This window comes from Siniperca chuatsi, linkage group LG22, assembly GCF_020085105.1.
Source record: "Siniperca chuatsi isolate FFG_IHB_CAS linkage group LG22, ASM2008510v1, whole genome shotgun sequence".
NCBI classification, from domain to species: domain Eukaryota; kingdom Metazoa; phylum Chordata; class Actinopteri; order Centrarchiformes; family Sinipercidae; genus Siniperca; species Siniperca chuatsi.
The window spans coordinates 4,000,756-4,009,129 of NC_058063.1; positions in this window are offsets into that span (position 1 = coordinate 4,000,756).

Here is an 8,374-nt window from a genome sequence, read left to right on the forward strand (position 1 = left end):
TCTCTCAGACATCAGCACTGTCGGCACTGTCAGCACGGCTTGCTAAAGGTCAAGAAAGCAAATTTGCTTGTTAAAGTTCACTAACATTGAACTTGACACAAAATATTAGAGAAGATTTACTAATTGCGCTGATTCCATTTAAATTAATAGATTTTGCTGCATAATGTCATCGTTCCCTATGTAAGAATTGCTTAGTCAGCATTAGCTTGCAGCTGCAAGACTCCACGCTTCTCTGTAGCTTTTTGAAAGTCAAAAAAATGAAATGAAAATTGTGATGCAAAGATTATCATTTTCACTAATCGTTAATCATATCGCAATCGTTAGGCCTATAGCTGTCAAAATAATCCCAATATGATTTTTTTTTTTCATATCGTGCAGCCCTGGCGTAAACTAGTGCAGACAAAGACAAAATGGCTTTGTAACCTGCCAGTAAATAATTTAGTGTATTCCCGGATTAAGATGTAGTGCTCTGTCAGATCCACAGCCTCAGAAAACAGTCAGCAAAGCACTGGGGACAGCAGGCCGGAGGAAAAAACAAGGCAACAGTAAATATGTTACCCACCATCAAGGTCAGTTGGTTGCCGTTATAAAAAAGATGAAAATATCAAGAGTTTTATAATTGCTCCATTATAATGTAGTTATAAGCAGATATAATTTTTTTTTTTTTGGGGGGGGATCTCAGCTTTATTAAATAGTCACAGTAGAGAGAGAGACAGGAAAGGCAGAGGAGAAAGAGGGGATGACATGCAGCAAAGGGGCCAGGATTGAACCTAGACTCAGCCTTGATACCTGATGCGCACTCTACCAGGTGAGCTACCAGGGTGCCCCTGATATAATGATATTTTAAAATGTTTATTAATGTATACTATCTTCAACAATTATAGCTTCTTTCTACGGGAACGGCTGCACATGTAGATGCAGCGGCTGGTAGTTATTTTTTCCGGCTTTGCTGCTGAAACATCATTGAATGATGTCTGGTTGGATTTGATTTAAAGGGCTAAGCCCAAATTGTTCAAATCGACTGGATCAGAAGATTCTGACTGTGGCAACGGCTGCACGTGCAGATGCTGCGGCCTGTAGCTCCTTCAAACTCCGCTTGCTACATTCTCGTTTTTCATCAGTTTTTTTTTTCTGGCTTTATTGCTGAAACACGTATTACCTGTAACAGAAATACGTCATCGTCGTCATCGGAAAAGGAAGCCGGGGTTTGGATTAAAGAGCAGCGGACTTTGGGCCAGATCAACCGGACCAGGCACCACGGCGGCTGCTGTGATCGCCCAGGAGGAGAGGGAAGACAGCCGGGATAGGAGCCGTGCTGGCCCAGCTTGGACTTAAGGCTGCTCCTGGCTCATGTCCGGTCCGGACGAAATGGGACTCAAAGACAGTGCCCACATCTCTGCAGAGACCTGCTCCACCAACATCCCGATCAAGCACTCGACGGGCGGACCGTGTCCGAGCTGACGGAGCCCAAAGCTCCGGCGGGATGAGGGGAGGAGGACTCTGTGTTTACATCAACATGACATGACAAACACAGTTTTCACAAATGTTGAACTTTTTATGCGAAGATGGAAACCATTAGGGATGAGCGAGTACACCATTATCTGTATCTGTGTCTGTTCAACCAGCTAAATTATCTGTATTCATATCCGTACTCGGAATGGAAGGAGCTTAAACAAGAGTAAGAGAACCATTTACAGAACAAGTTTTGTTTTTAAATAAAAGTTGCTATATAGTACAAATATTGACACATTTTATTCTGATGATACTCGTAAAAAGTACATTATCTGTTTCAGCAGAGTACTCGCTCAACCCTAGAAACCATATTATCATCACTTTCGGCTGTTTACATTCCATCAGACGCAAATTCAAAAAGTGCACTGCAGAATTATTTCCTGGGTGTATACGTGTATGTATATATGTATGTAAATAACTGTATATAGTGTTTTATTTTATTTATTTTATATGTTAGCCTCTTCTAATAGGGTATAAATTAAAAAATGTTATTATCTGCTATGTTCTATGTGTGTAGCATGAAGGGACTACAAACTCATTTCATTGTACAACCTTGAGTTGTAAAATGATAATTACCTTGTACCTTGTATATGTTCTTTATCATTTTAAAACTGCTATAATCAAAATTCTTATATCAACAATGGATCAAATGACCATGTGTAATGTGAAAGTGGTTGCCAGTAGTCACAAATCCACAGAGAATTATCACCCAACTCTGCAGTTCCCCTCAGCAACAGAGGTTTTCAGCATCTTTAAGTTCATTGTTTCATCAGTCTTGTTTCCAGCAGCAGCAGCTGTTTTCAGTGAAAAAGCTCTGATAATCCCACTGTACACTTCCTGCTCAGCAGCAAACAGTTAGCAACTAGCTGGTGAACATAGTAGATCACTGAGCGAAAGAGCCAGATATGCCAGAGTTGGTGGAGACCAAAAGAGCGCTAGGCAATAGTTTGCTAACATTTGAGTCATATCAACTTTACAGATGGTGTGTTTACAGCTTGTTTCCGCTGCCCCCAAGTGACAAAAAATCAATTAATGCAGGTTTAATTTGATCCAAAAAATATTTTTCTACTTGATTATTTTGGTAATCTACTTATTCCACTCTGATACTATAAGTAGAGTCAAACTGATATTAAGTTACAAGCACAAGCACTAAATGTCCTGCTGTAGTTTTTTTTCATCAGTAGCTTGCCTGTACATTGCTGCAGAGACTATTCAGAACAGCTGACAGTGTCCTTCCTACTAAATAGGTCTTGTGACAGACATGAAACAGTACAAAGCATGCTCAGTTCTCAGTCTCTTTAGAGTACCCACGTATGTGTGTGTGTGTGGCCACCTGCACCTGTGGGTGCATTCTGTCTTTGTTCTCAGCAGATTAAAGCAGCTGAAAAAAGCTGCTTCAAAGTGAAGGTTCAGACAGGAAATGCTTTCAGACAGGATGGGAATAGAACTGACAACCACCTCTTTCAGCTCAGCTCTTTTCACCTTACAGATTTGTTGTGAGCGGTTTCATGTAGGAACTATTGGTAGAATAAATAGTTCCTACATGAAACTGCTCACAACAAATCTGTGGATTCTCTTCAGTAACCGGGTCATGATTTCTGGAAACAGACGTTGCTGTTGAGTTTTTCAGATGTATTTTCTTGGCGCTTTGAGCTCCACAAGCCGAGTGCCATCTAGTCCCATTATATTCAGAAAATGCAGACATCTCTACGGCCGATATCTCCAAAACTCGGCAGCTCACACCAAAACATTCTAGATGGATAAACAGCTCTACGGGTGAGAGGAGAAATACGTGTTTTTGATTTTGAAGTGAACTGTCCTTTTAACTATGGTATGGTGAGGATTAGGCAACTAAAACTGTTAAATGTTAGGGAAAGCTTGTGATATGATAAAAAGACAAATATTAATTGCAAGTCAGAGATGGAACTCCTGCATGAAAGTCAGATGCACGCCCATCCTAAAGACCCTCCTTGCTACATAAAGGACACACTACTTCATGCATTGTCACTAAACGTTGGGATTGGACGAAAATCTTAAGGTGCTGATTTGCCCAATATGAAAATAATTCTTAGGGACACTGGGCACATTAATCAATTCCATGCTAGGCATTCATTATTAGCTCCTTGTCTTTTGGAGCTGTACCATCTTGAACCGTTGATGATACACAACAGTTTGTGAAGACATGCTAGTAGCAGTTTGACTTCTATTTCCTAAATTTGGGGGGTTGAGGTCTCCACAGGCAGTACTACATCACTTTGGACCAGTACACCATCCATGTATAAAGCAGTTAACAGTAAGCAGTGAACAACCCTACACAGTTGATTCTCCTGTACCATGCTACTCATGTTCCCTCAAACAGAGATTGTGTTGGAGGGTTAGAAATTTCATGAACGTAGAGTAAAGTGCTAAATATGTGGTCTTGAGTTGAAAGGGTTCACACACAGCTCTCAGGAACAGTGCTGGGGCACCATCTTGGAATGCTGTATTCAGTTTCTGAAATTTCATCCATGGGTTGTTACATCAGTATTAGACAAAATCCAAAGTAAACTTTCCTTATTTAAAACACTAGTTACATTGTCTTGCATATTCTAACCCATATAACTGCAGCGCATACACATATCAGAGTTTTTAACCATGCTAGCAGCAGGGCTGTAGGGATGGCAATGTTGGTTGGTCAGTCGTTCCAGCACTTTGGTCCAGACTAAAATATTTGAGCAATTATTGGATGGATTGCAATGATTTATTGTGCAGACATGTATAGTCCCCAGAGGATGAATCCTGGTGATCCCTGACTTCTCCTCTAGCATTACAATGAGATTACAGTTTTGGTTCTGAGTGAAAACTATTGGATAGCTTGACCTTAAATTAGCTACAGATATCACGTCTGGTTGCCAGAGGATCCGTCCTCTGGCAACCAATTTATCAGTTATCCATTGAAATATATCCACATGCACTTGATGGATTGGTGCAACATTTGGTACAGATATTCATGGTTCCCAGATGATGAATCATACTGACTTTGGTGATCCCTGACCTTTTCACTTTGTCCACAACTTTGATCTATGACCAAATACAGTACCTCCAAAACGAATGATATTCTCATCAGCATGCCACCACCCAAAACTAAGAAGGCGCACATGGTAAAGATTAGCATGTTAGCACTGTCACTGTGAGCATCACTGTTAATAAGCACAATCTCACAGAACCACTGGCATGCCTGTAGACTATATTTGTTAATCAAAAGGGAAATTTCATATCTGATTACCTGTTTGAAATCGAAAATTTGACTCTGCTTATTATCAACATCTGGAATGATAAGATTAATCACTGACTGTTGTTTTATTTCATTACATTTTTCATTATATTATAGAGCATAATTGGTTTGTTATAAAGTAGCAAAAGAAAGGATACAATTGTCAGTGTGTGTATACATGTAGTCCACACTTATGTTTGTCTCTTTTCATCTCTATTAGCACCACCCCTGCCCTGCTCTTTCTCTTTCCATTCCATATACCTGCATTATACCCTTCCACTTTGGTCTACTGATGTGTGAATATAAAATTCATTGAAGCAGAAAAAATCTCCATTCTTCCGCATTTTATCTTATATCTAATTAGATTTTTTCCCCGTTTTCCATCCATCCGGGCTAATTTCCATTTCATAGTGAGGAGGGCTTTCTCTGCCTACTTAACATTTGAATCACACATCAGTGCTCAGCTTCTTTAAACGCTCTGCTGGCCTCTTGCCCCTTTCTGCCTGAATTTCCTGCTTTTGTTTCCTTCATGATTTCTTATTTTTGGTCTCCCTTTGTGTTCTTAATTACTTTCTTATTTTTCTCTTGATTTCTTTTCTGAGTTCTTGATTTGCTTGATTTCCCAAAAACGTAAAGGTCCAGTGTGGAGGATTTAGTGGCATCTAGCAGTGAAATTGCAATTTGCAGCCATTTGAATACCGCTCGCCTCACCCTCCCCTTCCAAGCGTGTAGGAGAAACTACGGTGTCCACGAAAAACACAAAAGGCCCAATCTAGAGCTGGTGTTTGGTTTGTCCATTCTGGGCTACTGTAGAAACATGGCGGTGCAACATGGCGACCTCCGTGGAAGGGGTCCCGCTACCTCTGTAGAATAAAAACTGCTTATTCTAAGGTAACGAAAACACAACGATTCTTATTTTCAGGTGATTCTACACTAATGAAAACATACTTGTGAATATTATATTCCATTTCTGCCAATAGATCCTCCTGAATGTTCCACACTGGACCTTTAGAGCTGCTCCAAGTAAGTGTCACAATTTGATGACTTCTGTAACTTCAGTTTCTTAGCTAGTGTGTTGCAGTACTGCTGTTAAAGCTGCTCTAATTGATTTTTCTTGGCCACTAAGGGGCAGTGGAACAAGCTAAAACATAACATTGACATATGTTCAGTGTTGGGCAGTAGCAGCGCTACATGTAGCGGCGTTTCTAGTTTAACTACATTTCTCAGTAGCATGGTAGTAGCGTCGCTGTTTCAGTAGGTGACGCCACCGTCACACACGGACGTGTACGTGTAGCCGACAGAAGCACTTCTGTATGACGGTGACATCACGTACCGATCCCTGGGCTGATGCCTGCGACGTCTCTGCTGCGGGGGAATACGACACGCGAGCTTGAGTTAAAAAATAGCTTCGATGGAGTAAGCTATTTTTTCCATGTTGCTGTAGCTTAGCTTGCTCCATTTCTCTGGGAGGTAGCTTCAGTGTAGTGAAGCTTCATTTAGTGTAGAGTAACTGGTAGCTTAGCTCACTTGAATTTCCAAGTAGCTTGCCCAACACTGCATGTGATCACCTTATAAGATTGTTATGGCAAACATGTTGGCAAAGAGTTGCCTATTTACACATCCAGCAGACATAGAGCAACATGAGCAATCACTGAATTTATGTGATGCTCGTCTGCTCTACAGAGGTGCTATATAAATAAAAGTTCCAGAGACAAGGTAAAAAAACAATCCAAAGTGGGCATTGGATTGAAATTATATTAGTTTTAACAGTTCCCCGAGGACTAAACATGTTAAAAAAAGGGCTCTGAATCCTACACTCCACATCTAACATGGATGTGAGCTACATTAGAACTAAAACAACGGAAACCATACCACTATCCCCATACTGTCTGTATGGCACTGTATATTATTGTGGGAGATAATTGTTTCTAAAGAGTGATGCTATCAAGATCTGTATGCCTTTGGTCTTTACACGGCAAGTTATTGCATCTTAACGTCTTGTCGTGTAAAAGCACGTTGATAGGTTGAATTCGTATTATCACGATAATGATGACTGCTGCTTCCATGCCATTGGCTGGCACTGCTAGACCCACCCTCTTTACATGTAAGGGCTGACCAATACCTATGTTGTTGACATATGTGGTCATGTGGCCTCTTCCATGGCATTTGCAGCTGTTCAGGTACAACATATGATTCACATCATGCACTTAAGCGATGACTAATATTTTCATTTCCATAGTGATCTACTAAACCCCTTTATCATCATGTCAAACTCCATCTGCTGATGAAGGCCACAAGATGTGGCTGAAAGCTTGTCAAAAGTATTAATAACAGCAATAGTAGTAGTAGAAGTTTGAATTAAAAGAGGCTATTCAAATAATAGTTTGAACAGAGATAGAAACACATGTTTAACGTCTTAAGATTCCAGATTTGAACCTGTTAAGACACAATAACTTCCCGCGTAATATCATAAAGTAAAATTTGTGTTCAAATTTCCAAAGAACAAAAGAATAATACTTTACAGTGACTGATTTTACACTTTTACTTTGAAGGTGACATGTTGCTGTCCAGCACTGTATAGTATAGCCACAGTGAGGGGGAAGTGTTCCTGTCTGGTTGCCTTCACCACTCAGACTGGGTAAACATGAATGAAAGCAGGTGTGTGTGTGTGTGACTCGGGATGAATCTGTCTTTTCACCATCATCACCATAAACATATACAGTACATGATTCTGGCAGGATGTACTGTATACCTATCTATCTAGTTTATAAGACACCCCTTGTTCCACTGGAAGATATCATACACAGTGTGTGCTTGTGTGTGTGGACATGTCACACTTGATGAATGAATGCCTAGTCCACTTAGACATATTTGTTGTATTTTCAACACAACATGTGCTACATGTACACGTGGCTCCCAGTAAAACAGTAACCAATAAAAAACAGGTTATCTGGCAACCTCCTGTAAACAAGCAACATGGGAGTTAATGGGACAGCAGAGTAGACCTGAACAATACTGCCATCAGGTGGCCAAAGCTAAACTCACTTGGTATAATCATAAGGCAACACTGTATACTGCTGTTGGCTCATGTCTTGCGGTCAGCTCAGGTTTCAGTATGTCAAAATCAAGAATCTTAAAAGACATTTTGAATGCCATCTGGAATATACCTTATGAACTTAAAAACCAAGTAAAGCAAAAAGCTGTCAAACAAGCCTACTGACTGAACACAGCAACACTGTTCTGTAAGAGGGGGCCTACAGTGCAAAGAAAGCTGCCAGGCGAAATTCTAGACCATTCAAACTGTATTTGGGAAATTATAGATTAATTATATATTAATTATTTTCACTTACTTAATTATAGACTTCACTAATTTACTAAGGCCTTTCTAGGCTCACATACTGTACACCACAGTACAAGACTGGAGTTTGTGTGTGGAAAACCAACAAGGCATAAAAACAGAGTCCTTAAAGTTAAAACATGTAATTCAAATGTAGTTTTCTTAAACTTTTGTTGGTCACTTATAACAAGTTAAAGTAGTACTGATTAATTTATGGACACTTGGGGGCAGCAGAACAAGCTGTAATCACAAAAGTGAGCAGGTAGTGCACA